Consider the following 20,256-nt stretch of genomic DNA (forward strand, 5'->3'; position numbering starts at 1 on the left):
TTCTATTTATCAATCAACAAAAATAATGTCTAAATATTAAAGTAGTACAATATTATTATATTTTGAGTGTCTTCAATAAATAAATTAAAATTTTATATTGGATTTTATTTTATTTTTTTTTACTCTCCTTTGGATCAATCAGTAAAAAGAGTGAGGTTTTATTACTCAACAAACAATGACTTATAGCATAAATGTCAGGGAAAGAAATTTCACTTGTCCCGAATTTCTTAGAAATAAAAAGAACAAAATCTGTATATTTTTATCCTGTCTCTAATAGGAGCATTCAAATAGTCCATTACACCCCAGCATTCTTTTAATGAACTTTAATGAGCCATTGATGCAGTCCAACAGTGTGCAATAAATGCCAAAAATATTTGTGCCTTCTAAATCCCTTATTTAATTTGTGCCTCCATATCTAATTACTTGGCTTCCAAAACAGTCTTTCTATTTTTAATGTGCACAGCCCACATTCAAATGAGATCCATGGAACTAAAATACTAAGCTTTTAAGTTGAGATTTAAGGATATGTAAAAATCAGATTGCTAATTTCAAATGGAAGTATTATTTTCATACTAAAATTCTCACTCTCAGATTTAATTTGCTACAAAATACTTAGCCATGAAACTATATTAACATGAGTCATAAGACTCTCCAGACTAATGGAAATTTTATAGACAATATTGCAGAAAAGGAGAAAAAAAAACTTGGAAAATGAAGGAGAGAGAACAGCATTATTACATTAAGATTATTCCTTAAATGTAACCCTCTACCAAAAAATAAGATATATTTCAGATATCAAATGTGTTCTATAGGTGGGTGAAGAGAGATGGAGATTAATGGTAGAGATGCTGTTAATATTTATTAAAATGTTTTATCTTCCGATAAAAGGGATTCAATATAAAGGAGTAATACCATAAGTAAAAGTTTAACAGAGACATTTGGAGACATATTGGAGAATGGCTCTCTGTCCTTTGAGGATGATCTTCAGGTTTCTGAGCTCTGAAGAGCCTTGGCTACTATTTTCAAATTCATTCCATGAATGTTTATTGGACAGCATATGCTAGGAAGAGTTGTGGACAGGGGTGATACATAAAGATTATTGGGACATAGCCCTTTCTGTATGTTCACAGTGTACTAGGAATAACAAGGAGTTAAATAGCTGCATACAATGGAAAAAGACTTGAAATTTTGTGGTATATACATGATATTCTAAAAGCAAAGAAAATTAAAGAATGTATCCTGCTACTGAGAAATGAAAATGTAGAAGTCCCATAATTCTATGTAGTTAAAACCAGAGTTCTCAAACTCATTTGACCACATGTTATTTCTTCCTCACTATCCCTATTAACACCTGACAAAAATGTGTTCTTCAGACACATTTTTTAGAGAAAAGATGTGTGATAACTCTGGTTCTCCAGACTGGTTGATCAGCAGAAATACACAGGGACATTTCAGACCCTACCATGGAGGTGTTGATTCAGTGTTTTGCTGTGTCTTTGGTAGGAACATAGCATTTGTATATATTAAAAAATAGTAATAATAGATGAAAGAAAAAAGTAAAAGGACAAAATAAAGGACAAAAGAAAGGAAATAAAGGCATATTTCAGATATTTTGGGGGTTCCATTCCAGACCATCGCAATAAAGTGAATATCTCAATAAAGCAAGTCATACAAATGTCTTGGTTTCCCAGTGCATATAAAAGTTATGTTTACACTATACTGTAGTCTATTAAATGTGCAGTAGCATTGTGTCTAAAAAACCAATGTGCATCCCTTAATTAAAAAATGCCTTATTGCTAAATATTGCTAGCCATCATCTGTCAACACGAGGTTGCCATAAATCTTCAATGTATGAAAACAGCAATATCTGGGAAGCCCAATAAAGCAAAGTGCAATTAAAAGAGGTAACCTTGTACAATCATCCCTCAGTATTCATGGGGGATTGATTCAGGACCCCCCAAGAAACCAAAATCCACCAGTGCTCAAGTCCTTTATATAAAATGGCATAGTATTTGCATGTAACATTATATACTTCCTCTTGTATTCTTTAAATCACCTCTAGGTTACTTACGATAACTAATACAATGTAAATGCTATATAAATAGTTGTAAATACAATGTAAATGCTGTGTAAATTGTTGCCTGTGAGTGACAAATTCTGATTTTGCTTTTTGGAATATTCTGGGTTTACTTTAATGTTTTTGAGACATGGTTGGTTGTATCTGCAGATGCAAAACCCACAGATACAGTCGACTGTGATAAAGTATGGTCATGTTTGGGAACTAAGATAAATTGAAAACTATAAAGGGAAGAGTGACATGTAATCAGATTCTAAGACTGGCTGGGCTCAAATCATGAAGAATATCACAAAACATAAGATTTAACCAGTAAGCAATTAAAAACAAAACATAGTTTAACAAAGTATAATGTAATTAGATTGTTCTTCAGAATGACTGCTCTGGTAATAGGAAGATATGAGCAGGGAGAAACCTATTTTAACAATCCAGGTGTATAGTTTTGGCCCTGTTTTGATCCTATGGGTACTGAAAACAGTGAATGCCGGAAGCAATTCTGAGAAGGAATCATTAAGATGGATGACTTGGATTTGAGGGATCATGGAAGAGGAGATTTTGATGGTCATTGGAGTCTTTAGCATAAGCAAAATAATAATAATAATAATAATGGCAATGACATTAACTGAAGACAATGAAAGAGCTGAAAATATCAGGGTTTTTTTGAGAAAAGATAAGTCATTAATATTAAAGGAGAGTTTACTGTATGCCAATTACTTTTCTAAGTGCTCTACACATATTAAATCATTTAATCCTCAGAGCTATGCTGTGATGTAAGTGCTATTATTATTTCCAAAATATCAAGGAAGAAAGTGAGTAAAAGGGGTTTAGTAATTCACCCAATATTAAAAGTTATTAAGTGGCAGGAACAAGGACTGAGACTGATTTAGTCTAACTCTAGAATATGTGCTAATGCACTACTGATGCTAATTCAAGCGCCTATTGGTTTTCATTAAACAGTAGCCAGGAGTTTCTCTCTTTGTCTCTGCTTCTTTAAAATACACAAGACCATCTAAAGCAATAATCATAACTATATACTTGGGGGGTTTTAATATATGTATTGAATAAATGCAATATTTATAAAAATAATACTTCAAATTTGGCAAGGAGGGAATGGAGATATACAGAAATAATGTTTATGCATTTTACTGGAACAAAGTAAGTATAAAGCTGAAGTAGATTATGATAAATTAAGATGTAAACTATCAGCTCTAGAGAAATTTTAAAAGACAGTAAGGAAATAATTTAAAACTTATAATTAATTGGTCAAAGTACAAATTTCCAGTAATAAGATAAATAAGTCCTGGGGATGTAATGTTCAGAATAGTGACTATAGTTAACAATATTGTATTGTAAATTTGAAGATTGCTAAGAGAATAGATCTTAAAAGTGCTCATCAGAGAAAACAATTTTAACTCTATATGGTGATTGAGGTCAGCTAAACTTTTTATTGTAATCACTTTGTAACATATACATATATCAAATCATTAAGTTGTGCACTTAAAATAGTATGTTATATGTCAATTATATCTTAATATAATTAATATTAATATAGAAGGCATCAAAATATTACAATGTAAAACATTCACTTAATATTATTACAAGGATTTGGCTCACATGATTATGGAGTCTGGCAAGTCCAAAATCCGCAGAGTCAATGTCCCAGTTCAAGTTCAAAGGCCAGGAGGCTGCTATAAAACCAGGAAGAGCTGATGTTCCAGTTTGAATGCTGTGAGGCAGGAAAATTCTGTTTTATTTGGGAGAGGACAATCTACTGAGTCTACCAATTAAATATTAATCTTATCCAAAAACACCCTTGAGGAAACATCCACTGTTTGACCAGATATCTAAGCATGTCATAGCTCAGTCAAATTGACAGATTAAAATTAACCATCATAGTGTATGTTCTAATTTTGTGATTCTATTTTGCTTTTTAATGTCCTTAATTCTACCAGTTGCTTCCAGGACAGACTTCTCTCCTCATGCCTATTTTCTCCCATATCCTATTGTATGTCTGATATTTGCTTTATATGTCTTCTATGAATATCAAACTTTGCATGGCCAAGGCAGAAGACTCATTCCTACTAGTTTCATTAAGGACAATGAAGGAATCCAAAAGTGATGGGAAATGGCTGAGATTTCACAGTATTATGATAAATTATTTATAGACAATAGCAAATTCACATACTAAGATTACATGAAAGATATAGTTTTCGTACCTAGAAAGTTCTACGATATTTAAAGATTAACTATAAACTCATTTTGAATTTGGAACTCAGTTCTTATCAGCATGGCTTTTACAATATTTAAAAAATGACAAACAAAAAGCCCAGAATATACTAGTTGTTTGGAAATATCCTGGCTATTTGGTGTAACACCTCCAAATGACTGATTCAATCTTTTTTTTTAAATTTTGGGTATTCTAGTATCTTCCAACTCAGTAACAGCCACCCCCTCCCACCATCTCTCTCTCTCTCTCTCTCTCTCTCTCACACACACACACACACACACACACACACACACACACACACACACACACCCCAAGAAAAGAGTCAGAGATAAATTACCAAGTTCAATTTCAATTACTCTATGAAATTTAGCATTTAACCTGCGTATATAAAATAATTCATACATACGTGCAATCACCGTAACTGGGGTTCTTATGATTATGGAATATATGACTTCTGTGGTTATTTCATTCTTATGTCCTCTGTGTTGTAGGTACTTATATAAATTTTAGAGAAGGAAGCATTCATATATTTGATGAAAAAGTGTCACAGGAAAGCAGAAAAAACATTTGATGGACTTACTCCAACTAATGTACATCAAACAAATTGGTTTGAATGCTATTAATACAAAAGAGCAAGACAGGTCTTTCAGTTCAAAAATTTAAGTCAGTAAGTAATTATTGAGCATATTACAGTGGCAAGGTCCTAGAAAGATATTAAAAGACAAAAACCAGTGCTACATTTCTTCAAGAATAACTCAGTCTATGGAAGATTGGGTGAGAAAATAATGACAAAAGCATGACAAATATTGTATAAACATATCTGTACGTGTGTGTGGGAGAGAGTGAGAGAGATTTAACTTTAAATTTGCAAGAAGGTGTCCTCATTTGCTTAGCTAATTAAAAAAATTAATTAAATATGTAACTTTTGAAATGGGCCTTAAAAGTTTGAATGTGGAGATGTGAGAAGGAAAACAAAAAGTTCCCTTCTTCAAAAAGCTTCAAAAAGTTGAAGCTACAATGTAAGGAAATATTGGAGAGAATCACTGTTTTGACTGATGGGTTGTGTTTTATTCTGACTTAGCTTGTGAAGTCAATAAAAACAAGCAAAGAAAAAAAAGGCTCTAGAGGACACAGACTCAATAAGTAAAGATGACTATAATAATGCTTGATATCTTTTCACCGTCCTTGTGATAAATTTTCCTTTGAGATAAATCTCAGATTACAAAGAACCCCATTGTTAATAATACTTTTGAAATTACTCTAAAGGAAAATTAATGCATTTCTGAATAAGACGTATGATACGTGCCTATTTCCTTAATCTTGCAGCCAAAAATCTTCCTAAAAGCAACTGCCTTCCATCAGGGTCATTCTAGGTCTGCAGTTCTGTATCTATGAAACCAAGATTAGATACCCTTCCTTGTGTCATAAACATGTTTATAAGTTTCCTCTACCATGGTCACTCTAAGGACACACTTGAGTTTACTCCAAGGGGAAAGTGAAGCCTATCATTTGATTTTACATTGTAGTATATTATGCACTATCTTTGTGATATGTGTTACATTTGTCATAAGTTCAGAGGACAGCCAATGTGAAGATGAATGGAAGATCTGTGCTTTAACTCTGATTGACAGGGGCAAAGCTGAGCGATGGTATTTCTTTTAAAATTATCCCCTTCTTTTGCCAGATATATTCATGTTTCTAGGAACCAAGTCATCTATTCTTTACATTAATTACCTTTCAACAAGTAGCATTTCCCTTTTAAAAATAGTACATTTAATATATAATTTATTAAAAGATGTGTTGTGACTTGAAGCAGTGGATCAGTAACATTGCTACTGTCAATTCAGTTGGAAGGGAAATAAAGTACCCATTATGAAAGGATGGATGAATAGACGTAATTAGATGGATGTGTGAATGAATGAATTCAGAATTCTAGCGTATTTAGGAAATCCTCATGTGGTTTAGAGGATTGTTGAATTCAGATAAATTTTATAAGCAAGTGAACATAGTATCACCCATTTCTTTGGAGCTCTCTGCCTTTACCTAGTTCCTCTTTCTAGCGTGAATAAGAAGCATGTTATCACATACACTTAAATAGGTATCACAATTTAGACAATTTCAGAAAATATAAAATGTCCACATTAAAAAAATTTAGAAAAAGAGTATCCCAAATATTATATGTCCTTGGCATAGAATCTAAAAATTTCTACTAACCTAATTTGTTCATATAACTTCTACATACAATGTCTTATTTAATCTACAGAGAAAGGAAATAGCTTGCACAGAGGTTAGACTTATAGTAAAAGGCAAAGCAAAGATTTAAGCCAGAATCTGATTCCAAAGGCCGTATATTATCCAAATTAGCATGCTTCCCCAGAGCATCGGAAAGTATTTTCTCCTTCTAAATTACTTATATGAAGGAAGACAAATGTAGCTAATACCTACCCCACTGATAAATATTGCCTTATACTTTCAATTCGATTATACTTATAACTTTGAGTGCACAAATGCAGAAGTTCCCACAGATATCTTAGTGTATTATATTATTTGTTGATGTTATTGTTATATAGTATTAAATGATCACATCTTGATAAATTAAAACCTGCTCCTGAGTGTTGTAAGCTGATGTTTGAAACAGCAGTGTGCATTTTGTCAATTAGAATTTCATAATTCCCAGAGGATGACTGACTGTAACATAATAATTTTATTATTTTTTCTTTTCCATTGTGGTTTATTACAGAATATTGAATACAGTTCCCTGTGCTATACAATAGAACCTTGTTGTTTATCCAGTCTATATAAAATAGTTTGCATCCGCTAACACCGAACTCCCAATCCAACCCTCCCCTGTCTCCCCTCCCACTTGGCCACCACAGGTCTGTTCTCTATGCCTGGAGGTCTGTTTCTGTTTCATGCGTTAAGTTCATTTGTGTTGTATTTTAGATTCCACATATAAGTGACATCACATAAAGTAACTTTAAACATAGACAAAGAGATGAAAGAGAAAGAAAGGTAACTGAAGCAACATGTAGAAGGAGTTGACAATCTTGAAGGAGAAGTTGAAGGAAGGGGAGTAAGAGCTCAAGTCCCGGGATGAATGGAAGGGGATTAAATTTAAGGAACAGGTAGAAGGTTTGGCTAAAGTCTGAAGGGAGAGTGTCTTTTTTTTTTTTTTTTTACAAGTATATAAAGTGCAATACAGCAACTTCTTCCTTCTTCAAAAGTATAAGCCTTTCAAATACGGTATCTCTCACTTTTAGTTGCTAGCCTCAGTGTATCTTGAGCCTCACCTACTTTTCTTTTCTTTCGAGGCTCAGTTGGTGAAATGGTGTCCCTCCTCCACATCATCAAACCCTTTAGCCTTCCCCTCATCACTTTCCAGTTGTTTGGTTACAAAGGCATATGGCGCAGTCCATCTTTTATTCTTTCCCCTGTATTTTCAACACTACCACTTCTATGACCGACATTGTTGAGTAGCTTAAAGTACTGACTCTGAGGCCCAAATGCCTTTATTCAAACTCCGATTCTACCATTTACCAGATGAGTAACCTGGGGCAAGTTATTTAATCCTTCCATGCCTCGAATTATTCATTTATAAAATAGAGATGACAAAGCTAACCCATGGAAAATGCTTAGAAAAATATCTGTTACACATTAAAATTCAATAAATATATTTTACTGTATCTTGTCTGTCACCCTTCAATTTTTTATTTTTTTAAATTTATTTTATTTATTTATTTTTTCATTGGAGTATAATTGCTTTACAATGGTGTGTTAGTTGCTGCTTTATAACAAAGTGAATCATTTATACATATACATATGTTCCCATATCTCTTCCCCCTTGCGTCTCCCTCCCTCCCACCCTCCCTATCCCACCCCTCCAGACGGTCACAAAGCACCGAGCTGATCTCCCTGTGCTATGCAGCTGCTTCCCACTAGCTATCTACCTTACGTTTGGTATACATGTCCATGCCTCTCTCTCACTTTGTCACAGCTTACCCTTCCCCCCCATATCCTCAAGTACATTCTCTAGTAGGTCTGTGTCTTTATTTCTGTCTTACCCTAGATTCTTCTTAAATTTTTTTTTCTTAAATTCCATATATATGTGTTAGCATATGGTATTTGTCTTCTCTTTCTGACTTACTTCACTCTGTATGACAGACTCTAGGTCTATCCACCTCATTACAAATAGCTCAATTAGTGAAAGGGGGTGTTAAAGTCCCCTACTATGATTGTGTTACTGTCGATTTCCCCTTTTATGGCTGTTAGTATTTGCCTTATGTATTGAGGTGCTCCTATGTTGGGTGCATAAATATTTACAATTGTTATATATTCTTCTTGGGTTAATCCCTTGATCATTATGTAGTTTCCTTCTTTGTCTCTTCTAAGAATCTTTATTTTAAAGTCTATTTTGTCTGATATGAGAATTGCTACTCCAGCTTTCTTTTGGTTTCCATTTGCATGAAATATCTTTTTCCATCCCCTTACTTTCAGTCTTATGTGTCTCTAGGTCTGAAGTGGGTCTCTTGTAGACAGCAAATATATAGATCTTGTTTTTGTATCCATTCAGCCAATCTGTGTCTTTTGGTGGGAGCATTTAGTCCATTTACATTTAAGGTATTTATCGATATTTATGTTCCTATTCCCATTTTCTTAATTGTTTTAGGTTCGTTATTGTAGGTTTTTTCGTTCTCCTGTGTTTCTTGCCTAGAGAAGTTCCTTTAGCAGTTGTTGTAAAGCTGGTTTGGTCGTGCTGAACTCTCTCAGCTTTTGCTTGTCTGTAAATTTTTAATTTCTCCATCAAATCTGAATGAGATCCTTGCTGGGTAGAGTAATCTTGGCTGCAGGTTTTTCTCCTTCATCACTTTAAATATGTCCTGCCAGTCCCTTCTGGCTTGCAGAGTTTCTGCTGAAGGATCAGCTGTTAACCTTATGGGGATTCCCTTGTGTGTTATTTGTTGCTTTTCTCTTGCTGCTTTTAATATGTTTTCTTTGTATTTAATTTTTGACAGTTTGATTAATATATGTCTTGGCGTATTTCTATTTATCCTGTATGGGACTCTCTGTGCTTCCTGGACTTGATTAACTATTTCCTTTCCCATATTAGGGAACTTTTCAACTATAATCTCTTCAAATATTTTCTCAGTCCCTTTCTATTTCTCTTCTTCTTCTGGAACTCCTATAATTCGAATGTTGATGTGTTTAATGTTGTCCCAGAGGTCTCTGAGACTGTCCTCAGTTCTTTTCATTCTTTTTTCTTTATTCTGCTCTGCAGTAGTTATTTCCACTATTTTATCTTCCAGGTCACTTATCCGTTCTTCTGCCTCAGTTATTCTGCTATTGATCCCATCTAGAATATTTTTAATTTCATTTATTGTGTTGTTCATCATTGTTTGTTTCACCTTTAGTTTTTCAGAGTCCTTGTTAAATGTTTCTTGCATTTGCTCTCTTCTATTTCCAAAATTTTGGATCATCTTTACTGTCATTATTCTGAATTCTTTATCAGGTACACTGCCTATTTCCTCTTCATTTGTTAGGTCTGGTGGGTTTTTTTCTTGCTCCTTCATCTGCTGTGTGTTTTTCTGTCTTCTCATTTTGCTTATCTTACTGTGTTTGGGGTCTCCTTTTTGCAGGCTGCAGGTTCATAGTTCCTGTTGTTTTTGGTGTCTGTCCCCAGTGGCTAAGGCTGGTTCAGTAGGTTGTGTAGGCTTCCTGGTGGAGGGGACTAGTGCCTGTGTTCTGGTGGATGAGGCTGGATCTTGTCTTTCTGGTGGGCAGGTCCACATCTGGTGGTGTGTTTTGGGGTGTCTGTGGACTTATTATGATTTTAGGCAGCCTCTCTGCTAATGGGTGGGGTTGTGTTCCTGTCTTGCTAGTTGTTTGGCATAGGATGTCCAGCACTGTAGCTTGCTGGTCGTTGAGTGAAGCTGGGTGCTGGTGTTGAGATGGAGATCTCTGGGAGATTTTTGCCGTTTGATATTATGTGGAGCTGGGAGGTCTCTTGTGGACCAGTGTCCTAAAGTTGGCTCTCCCACGTCAGAGGCACAGCACTGACTCCTGGCTGCAGCACCAAGAGTCTTTCATCCACACGGCTCAGAATAAAAGGGAGAAAAAGTAGAAAGAAAGTATTAGTAGAAGTAGAAAGAAAGAAAGAAAGGAGGGAGGGAGGATTGAAGGAAGGAAGGAGAGAAGGAAGGAAAAAAGAAAGAAAGATGATAAAGTAAAATAAAATAAAGATAAAATATAATAAAGTTATTAAAATTAAAAAATAATTAAGAGAAAAAAAATTAAAAAAAAAAAGGCGGACGGATAGAACCCTAGGACAAATGGTGGAAGCAAAGCTATACAGACACAATCTCACACAGAAGCATACACATACACACTCACAAAAAGAGAAAAAGGGGGAAAAAATATATATATCGTTGCTCCCAAAGTCCACCTCCTCAGTGTGGGATGATTCGTTGTCTATTCAAGTATTCCACAGATGCAGGGTACATCAAGTTGATTGTGGAGCTTTAATCCGCTGCTTCTGAGGCTGCTGGGAGAGATTTCCCTTTCTCTTCTTTGTTCTCACAGCTCACTGGGGCTCAGCTTTGGATTTGGCCCCGCCTCTGCGTATAGGTCACCGTAGGGCGTCTGTTCTTCGCTCAGGCAGGACGGGGTTAAAGGAGCCGCTGATTCGGGGGCTCTGGCTCACTCAGGCCGGGGAAGGGAGGGGCATGGAGTGAGGGGCGGGCCTGCGGCGGCAGAGGCCGGCGTGACGTTGCCCCAGCCTGAGGCGCGCCATGCGTTCTACCTGGGGAGTTGTCCCTGGATCCCGGGACCCCGGCAGTGGCGGGCTGCACAGGCTCCCCGGAAGGGGGGTGTGGATAGTGACCTGTGCTCGCACACAGGCTTCTTGGTGGCGGCAGCAGCAGCCTTAGCGTCTCGTGCCCATCTCTGGGGTCTGCGCTTTTAGCCGCGGCTCGCGCCCGTCTCTGGAGCTCCTTTAAGCAGCGCTCTTAATCCCCTCAACTCGTGCACCAGGAAACAAAGAGGGAAGAAAAAGTCTCTTGCCTCTTCGGCAGGTCCAGACTTTTTCCTGGACTCCCTCCCGGCCAGCCGTGGTGCACTAACCCCCTGCAGGCTGTGTTCACGCCGCCAACCCCAGTCCTCTTCCTGCGCTCCGACCAAAGCCCGAGCCTCAGCTCCCAGCCCCGCCCGCCCCTGTGGGGGAGCCGACAAGCCTCTCGGGCTGGTGAGTGCCGGTCGGCACCGATCCTCTGTGCGGGAATCTCCCCGCCTTGCCCTCCGCACCCCTGTTGCTGTGCTCTCCTCCGCGGCTCCGAAGCTTCCCCTCCGCCACCCGCAGTCTCCGCCCGCGAAGGGGCTTATAGTGTGTGTAAACCTTTACTCCTCCACGGCTCCCTCCCACTGTTGCAGGTACAGTCCCTATCCTTTTGTCTCTGTTTATTCTTTTTTCTTTTGCCCTACCCAGGTACATGGTGGGGGGGGGGGGGTTCTTGCCTTTTGGGAGGTCTGAGGTCTTCTGCCAGCGTTCAGCAGGCGTTGTGTAGGAGTTGTTCCACGTGTAGATGTATTTCTGATGTATCTGTGGGGAGGAATGTGATCTCCGCGTCTTACACTTCCGCCATCTTCCCGGAAGCCCCCACCCTTCAAATTTTTGATGCCCTAAAATTTACCAATAACATTAATTCAGAATTAAGTTCTAACCACCACACTCAATCTTCCCTTCTCATCCAAGCTTCCTCAATATGTGTTCTCCACCAATGTTACATTTTCTCCACTCACTTTCTGATAAAATGCTCTTCAGTCTGGTTTCTACTCAATACTCTATTTAAACTACTTTCATAAATCTCCACAGCTTTTGACAATATGGACCACTCTCTTCATACTTAAATTTTTAACACTCTTAGATTCCATCCTTACACACAGTCTTGGTTCTCCCTATCTGTCTCAGACTATAATTGTATATGCATCTTGAAAGTTTCCTTTTCCTTTGTCTTATCTGCTAAATGATGCTAATCCTTACAGTTCTGTACTAGTCTAATTACTCATATAAATCTACATACATCCTTGATATAAAATATTTACTCATTACTGCACATTTTCATCCTGTATCTCTCTTCTGAACTTTAAACATCTATGTCTAGGTGTACAAGAATCACCTCAATATACTGCTTTATATTTTTATGTACTGCTTTATATTTTATATTGTTACATATTGCTTTATATTTTCCCCTCCCACGTATTCACATATATTCTCAGCTGGCAAGATCTTGATTCACTGGTCCATGTTAGAAACCTGAGAATAAGGCTAGATACTATTCTCTCATATTCTGATTCAAATAATCATTAACTTTTGCCAATGTTTGAATATTCAATATTTTAAAAATCAGGTCCTTCCTTTTCTTTCCATTAACACTGATCTAAGACATGTCTTCATCATCCCTGGAATAGACAATTTAAATAATCTTTTAAAATGTTTTCTTGTCTCAAACTTGGGCAACTGAATTCCATTTCATCCCAAGTAGCAGAGAGTAATGTGAAAATGAGATTCTGATTGAGTCATTTTCCTGCTAAGAACTTGCTGTAGCTACAGGTAAAAAAACAAAAGAACAACAACAACAAAAACCTGACAGAGTCTTTAACTGCATGTCCCCTACCAGTGTCTCATGGCAAATTTGCTGTCTTCTATGCTTTATCAATTCTGAAGTTCTTGAAGTTACACTCACGTTCATGCTGCGTTTGAATTTCCTGTGGCTTTGCTTATGCTGTTGCCACCATCTAAAATATTCTTCCTACTCTTTTGAATTTAATTCATTATTTTCTTGCCCTTTGCTTTGCAATTCAGGCATTGCTTCTTGAGTCTTCTTTCCTGAACTCATCTTCCTCACAGGTGAATTGAAGAGCTCTTTTGCAAAACATTCATGTTGTCTATAAACAGTGGTATCAGGCACTTGCCATATTGATTTTAACTATATATTTCAGTAATATACCATGATCTCCTCAAAGGCAAGTATTATATTCTATTAATCTTTGTATTCACAGAATTTAGCATAGTATCTGTCACATACTAGGGCTTGGTAAATGCTTAATACAAAAATGATAAAATGTTCTCAATTGTTTAGAAATAATGAATTTTGTCAAAAATCAAAGTTCCACAAATTTATGAATTTTTCTATATTTGTAAATCTTCGGGATAAATCCGACTTTTTCATGATATATTATCTTTATGTTTTATTGCTGATTTGATTTACTAAAATAAAATTTTTGGCTTTTCTAAATATGTGCTTAAGGGGTATTAGTCTATACTTTTGTTATTGTTTTATTTTTAATATAATAGCTGAGATTTGGCATCAGGGTTATACTGACCTCAAAATCTTTGGAAATCTCTGAACATGAATGTACTTTTATTTCTTTCTGTGTGTGAATATTTTTACAAATACATTTATGCATGCATGCACTCTAAGTAGTAAAGTTTATCTTCTTTTACGTGTATGCACATGAATGTTGGGTATGGTTCTATGCATTTGTGTGAGTGCTTTAGTGAAGTATCAGTAGAAGTCACTATAGTATTTACTGGTCGACATGAATATGCACACACTTTTCCTGTGTTCATGTTTCTATGATGGGAGAATGCTTTGGCGGGTCCATGTGCATTTACGTGTGTGTGCTCATCCTGTGACTGTGCCCATGCATTATACATGTTTGCTGTATACATGAACTTTCACGTGGTTTTAAACATTAAGTTTCAGGTGCACCACCTATTTTGTAGAGTGAAAGTTGTCTATCTCAGAGGAAAAAAAATAATTCAAAATGGAAAACTGCCTTTGCTGGATATAAACTCTCTGCTCCCTTTGCTCACTCACATTTGCATCCCTTATTTTCCAGTGCTTTATATAACCTGATGCTGCCAGGACTATTTGAAGAATTCTTGCTTCAGGTCCCTCCCGGCAGTCTATGAAAAATTCATACCCAGCTCTTGCCAAGACTGAATTCCAGCAAAGATTTTGCTAGGTAGGAGGTGGCAGCTATGTCCTGATATGCACCTGTCTCAGGGTAGTCTCTGAATAGAGGGCAAAATCTTTCCTAAACACTTCCATTTTAATTTTTTGGTAGAGCCCAGCTTTCCATCTGAGAAGCATGAATTCTCTTTTATTCAGTAAAGCCAATGGTTTCTTATCTTCAGATTCTCATTTCTTAAGTTGTACAAGGATCTTTACAATTTAAAATCATTTTCACACGTTATCTTAGATGCTCTTGTGTGACCTTGGTCATCTCGTTTCTCTGAGTTTCGGGTTTTTTTCAGTTTCTGCAGAACTATGATAATAATCAGTGCCCTTATAACTGGACACAGGTACAGTGAGGATGTAAAGGAGATAGTGAGTTCATGAGCTCAAAAACTGTAAGATTAATATAAACATGCAAGACTATAACTTATTGTTGTTATTGTCATTCTTCTTCTTCTCAGTAAGACTATAGAGCATAAAAGACATTATAAGGTACTCAGTTCAAAGACTCAAAGCCCAATTTCACATTCTCTATTGATACACCTGAAAAAAAAACAACAAGCTATAAGCTATTTTCTTTATACCAAAGGGAGTCCACAAGATAACACATTTTGTCCACTATATTCAGAGTACTGAATTTAACTAATAATCAGTGTTAGCAAATGAGTGAGTAAGTGGCATTCTAATATACTGTTGACAGTGTTGGTGTATGCTACTTTGCCAATTGTTTAGCTGGGTCTATCAAAATTTAAATTCTATCTAATCTTTGACCCATTCATTCCCATTCTTGGTATCTAAACTAAGGGAAAGAAATCATACATAAAAACACATTTTCATATATAAATACACACACACACATATATATGTATTTTACAGGGATTGCAAGTTAATGTATACTACGTATGTATAGAAATAGAGGTGCATGTGCATGCACTTGTAAATATACATCTATGGTGAGCGTATATATGAGATATGTGTATTTGTTACAATTTTAATAGCTAATCATAGAGAACCAACTCAAGGTCCATCTGTAAGTGAAGGTTAAATAAACTTGCTGTTTTCATATCACAGGATTCCATGAGCCATAAAAAGAATAGTTTAGATCTAGTAGTAACATGGAAAAATAACTACACTATAGTATTACATTAAAAAAGCAAGTTGTAGAAAAATATGCCTGGTATACACCCACTAATCAAAAATAATATTTACAAATATAAATAGATTGGTTTAGGGGCAAAGGTGGGCTTTGTCTCTACATGATTCTGCAGTAAGCTTGATTTTTATGACCAGGTATCATTTTTATAATAAACTGAAGTCTATCAATATGATGAAGAAACAGTACACTAAAAGCATTTACATTTTCAAGAGACAAAAAGTACATTAAAGCTCTTTAGAGACCATTCCGTTGCACCACTAACTGAAAGCAGCAGTGTGACCTAGCAGTTGGAAATGGATATCTAATAACTGTATTCTAATTCTGGCTCCTTCAATGCCGCCCTGTGGGTCCTCTGGAGGCAGCAGTTTCACTGTAGTCTTTTCTTTACAGTTTATTATGGGATTATAATAGCTATAATTTCCTTCTCTGGATTTTTCTTCTGAATTAAAACAGTTTTCTTGATTAGAAAGCAGTCCCTTGAGAAATGAAAGAGGCTAGGGGAAGAATTTTCTTAGAGAATGCAGATTCTCCAACAAGCTGTATCACACCGAATGTGCTGACCCTAACATTTTCATTCAGGAGAAACTGAGTTAAAATTTATATTCCAGGGCTTCCCTGGTGGCGCAGTGGTTGAGAGTCCGCCTACCGATGCAGGGGACACGGGTTCGCGCCCCGGTCCGGGATCGATCCCACATGCCGTGGAGCGGCTAGGCCCGTGAGCCATGGCCGCTGAGCCTGCGCGTCCGGAGCCTGTGCTCCGCAACGGGAGAGGCCACAACAGTGAGAGGCCCGCATACCGAAAAAAAAAAAAAAAAAGAGAAAGTTTATATTCCAGTAAACTTAAAATTTAAAAAACATTGATTTTGTCCCTAATGGGCAGTACGAAGGGCAAGACTGCTTTGCCGAGTAGCTCTTTCTCTGTGTGTTTAAGCTTTAATCAGAACTTGCAAGAAGAGCTCAGGGCTGGTCCTTGAATCTCAGTCCCCTGGGGAATCCAGGAAATATCTCGGGGTGCTCTGTCCTTACTCTCAGAAGTAGACCCCTGTACAGAATCTAGATAGATTAAAAAATATAAATAAAACATATCTGGGGGTATTTCAAATGGTATGGAAGAAATAAAGTAAAAAATCATGAATTTTCAGTCTTGACTCTGCCAGTTACTAACTGTAAGAACTTAAGTAAGTCACATACTCCCTGAAATTTGATTCTGATCATTATGTAATGTCCTTCTTTGTCCCTGATATATATACTGGCTTGTAAATCTTCTCTGTTTGAAATTTATGGCTACTCCTTTTTCTTTTGGTTAATAGTAGCAAGGTATATTTTTCTCTATCATTTGTCTTTAATTTATATGTGTCTTTATATTCAAAGTGGGTTTCCTGTAGACAACATATAGTTGGGTCATTTATTTTTCTTCCAATCTGCTCTGACGATCTCTGTCTTTGTACTGGCGCATTTATACCATTTATCTTCAAAATGATTGTTAATATATTTAGATTAACATTTACCATATTTGTTACTATTTTCTATTTGCTGCCCTGGTTCTTTGTTCCTATTTTTCCTCCTATTCTTTCTTCTGCCTTTTGTGGCTTCAATTGAGCATTTTATACAATTCAGTTTTCTCTTCCTTCTTAGCATATTAGTTATACATCTTTTTTTTCATTTTTTTAGTGGTTGCCGCAGAGGTTGCAAATACATTTACAATGAATCCAAGTCCACTTTCAAATAACACTATACCACTTCATGGGTTTTGTGAGTACCTTATTATAACTAAATAATCCTAATTGCCCCTCTATCCTTTGTATCATTGCTGTCATTCATTTCACTTATATAAAGCATCCATAAATATGTGCATATATATATGTGTTTGTATATATATATATATTATATATATATATATGGTATATACCTAAGGATGCATAATCAAATACATTGTTGATATTATTAGTTTTTTGAACAACTTTTTATCTGTTAGACTGATTAAGAAAAACAAAAGTTTTATTTTACCTTCACTTATTCATACTTTGATGCTCTTCCTTTCTTCATATAGATCTGAATTTCTGAGCTACATTATTTTTCTTAACATTTCTTTCAAGGCGTGTCTACTAGCAACAAATCCCATCGGTGCTTGCTGTATGAGAAAGTATTTCCTCTTCACTTTTGAGGGATAATCTTTCACAGTATAAAATTATAGGTTGGTGGTTTGTTCCTTTTTACTATTAACTATTTTAAATAGTTCACTCCTCTCTCTTCTTATTTGTATGGTTTCTGAGGAGAAGTGTAAATCTTATCTTTGTTCCTCAACAGGTGGGAGTTTTTCCCTCTGATTTCTTTCAGGATTTTTTCCTTATCTATGATTTTCTGTAGTTTGAAAATGATATTCCTATATGTAATTTTTTGACATTTTGATGTTCTCTGAGTTTCCTGGATCTGTGGTTTGATGTCTGGCACTAATCTGAGGAAATTCTCAGTCATTATTGTTTTAAATATTTCTTCTGTTCCCTTTGCTTTTTCTTCTTCTGGTATTCCCATTACATGAATGTTGTACATGTTGCATTTTCCCACCGTTTTTGAAGATTGTGTTCTGTTTTTTGTTGTTGTTTTTAGTTTTGATCTCTTTGCTTCTCAGTTTTCAAAGTTTCTTGAGCTATACCCTCAAGCTCAGATATTATTTTCTCATCTGTGTTCAGTCTACTCATTAGTCCATTAATGACATTCTCCATTTCTGTTATTTTTTTTTCTTTTATTCCTAGCTTTTCTTTTTGGTTCTTTCTTAGGATTTCCATTTCTGCTTACATGTCCACCTGTTCTTGCAGGATGTCTACTTTATCTATTAGAGCCCTTAGCATATTAATTAGAGTTGTTTTTAATTCCTGGTCTGATAATTCCAGCATCCTGCCATGCATGGTTCTGATGCTTGCTCTTTCTCTTTAAATTGTGTTTTTTGTCTTTTATTATGCCATGTAATATTTTTTTTTGATAGCTGGTTGTAATGTACCCAGTAAAAGGAACTGCTATATTGGTATCAATATAATTAAACACATATTGAGAAAAAAATAAATATATATGCACATGTATTTAAGTATTTTGAGATTTATTAAACACTTACACGTCCAGATATGAGACTAAGACTTGTACATAATTATAACTACTTTCATACTTCATCACCTTTAATTTTTTTTGGTGAGCAGGTAAGAAAAACTATTTTCTTTGGATTTGTTTTTGTGGCAAATGCTATTACTGCTTGAGAAAGTGTCCAGGTCCTCTACAAAATGAATGCATTTCCAGATTTAGAAGAAGAAGAAACTTAGAGATCTTCCATACCTTTTCTGTTCCTTCATGTCTACTAATGAAGAAACTGAAGCCCAGAGAATTTAATTTTTTAGCCATTATGCATTTTATTATTATTTATTTTACAATATAATGGTATAACACAAAGAAAGTAGTAGTGGAAATAGGACTCAATCTATTATGTCTGGACTCCAAGACCAAAGCTCTATGCAATGTTTTCTATAGCAGCTTTTACAATTCATTTTTTAAACTCTTCATTTTGAGATAATTTTAGACCTCCACAAGAATTTCAAAAATAATACAGAGTTCATATATACCCTTCACTCAGCTTCCCCTAATGCTATATCACATCCATATTAAATTAATAAAACCAAGAAATTAACATTAATATACTACTACTACTAAATTACAGATTTTTAAATGTTCAGAATAGGCAAATGCATAGGCATAGAAAGTAGATTATTTGGCATGGGTTGGTGAGAGAAGGGAATGGTGGGTGACTGCTTAATGGGTATAGGGTGTCCTTTAAGGATAATGAAAATGTTTTGGATACAGATAGAAGTCATGACACTGTAAATGCATTAAAAGACCCTGACCTGCACACTTTAAAATGGTTAACTGTTGGGACTTCCCTGGCAGTCCAGTGGTTAAGACTCTACCCTTCCATCCACTGCAGGGGGTGTGGGTTCTATCCTTGGTCTGGGCACTAAGATGTCACATGCCATGCGGCGTAGCTGAAAAAAATAAAATAAAATGGTTAACTGTAGTTTATCTGAATTTTACTTCAATTAAAAAAAAATTGATGAGAGTGAAACTGTTACAATAGCCTCTTAACAATAGTCCGGATGAGAGATAATACTAACTTAGACTATCCTGGGAGCAGAGAAGATGGAGAAATTTTAGAAAATGTAGGTTTTGTTTAGAAAAGAAAATTGATATGATTGGTGATGGCTTAGGCATGGGAGTACAGGAAGACATAGCTGATTTATAATATAAATATTTCCCCTATTCACATACTAGTTACTCCCTTCTGGATAATCTTTGATCATTTTTGACATGATTCTAGTGAAACATGCATCACAGGAAATTATATCAATATTATATTGTAGGTTTGTTCACCTTGATACACTGTAAGGTTCCAAAGCATATACTGATCTATTAATTTTTGTATTCCCATTGTTTGTCTCAGCATTTGTTACACAGTAGGTGCTCTATGACTTTTGGATGAACGATGATGATTGCATATAAACAGTTGTGTTCATGATGTAAATGCCTGAGAATCCTTGTAAATTTCTTAGCCAATCTTTTGTTCATGAATATTGGGAACATCAAACTATCCTTTCTGAATTAAATAAAATATTGCAGTTGTAATCAGTGATGTTATTATAGTACTGTGTACTCCTAACATTATATCCATAGATATGACTGAGTTTACTAAATGAGTACATGCATTAGAAAATCTCTTTGCCCTTGTGATGAATTAATGCAGGAAACA

The sequence above is a fragment of the Grampus griseus genome (assembly GCF_964374135.1).
Source record: "Grampus griseus genome assembly, chromosome: 15".
Lineage (NCBI taxonomy): Eukaryota > Metazoa > Chordata > Mammalia > Artiodactyla > Delphinidae > Grampus > Grampus griseus.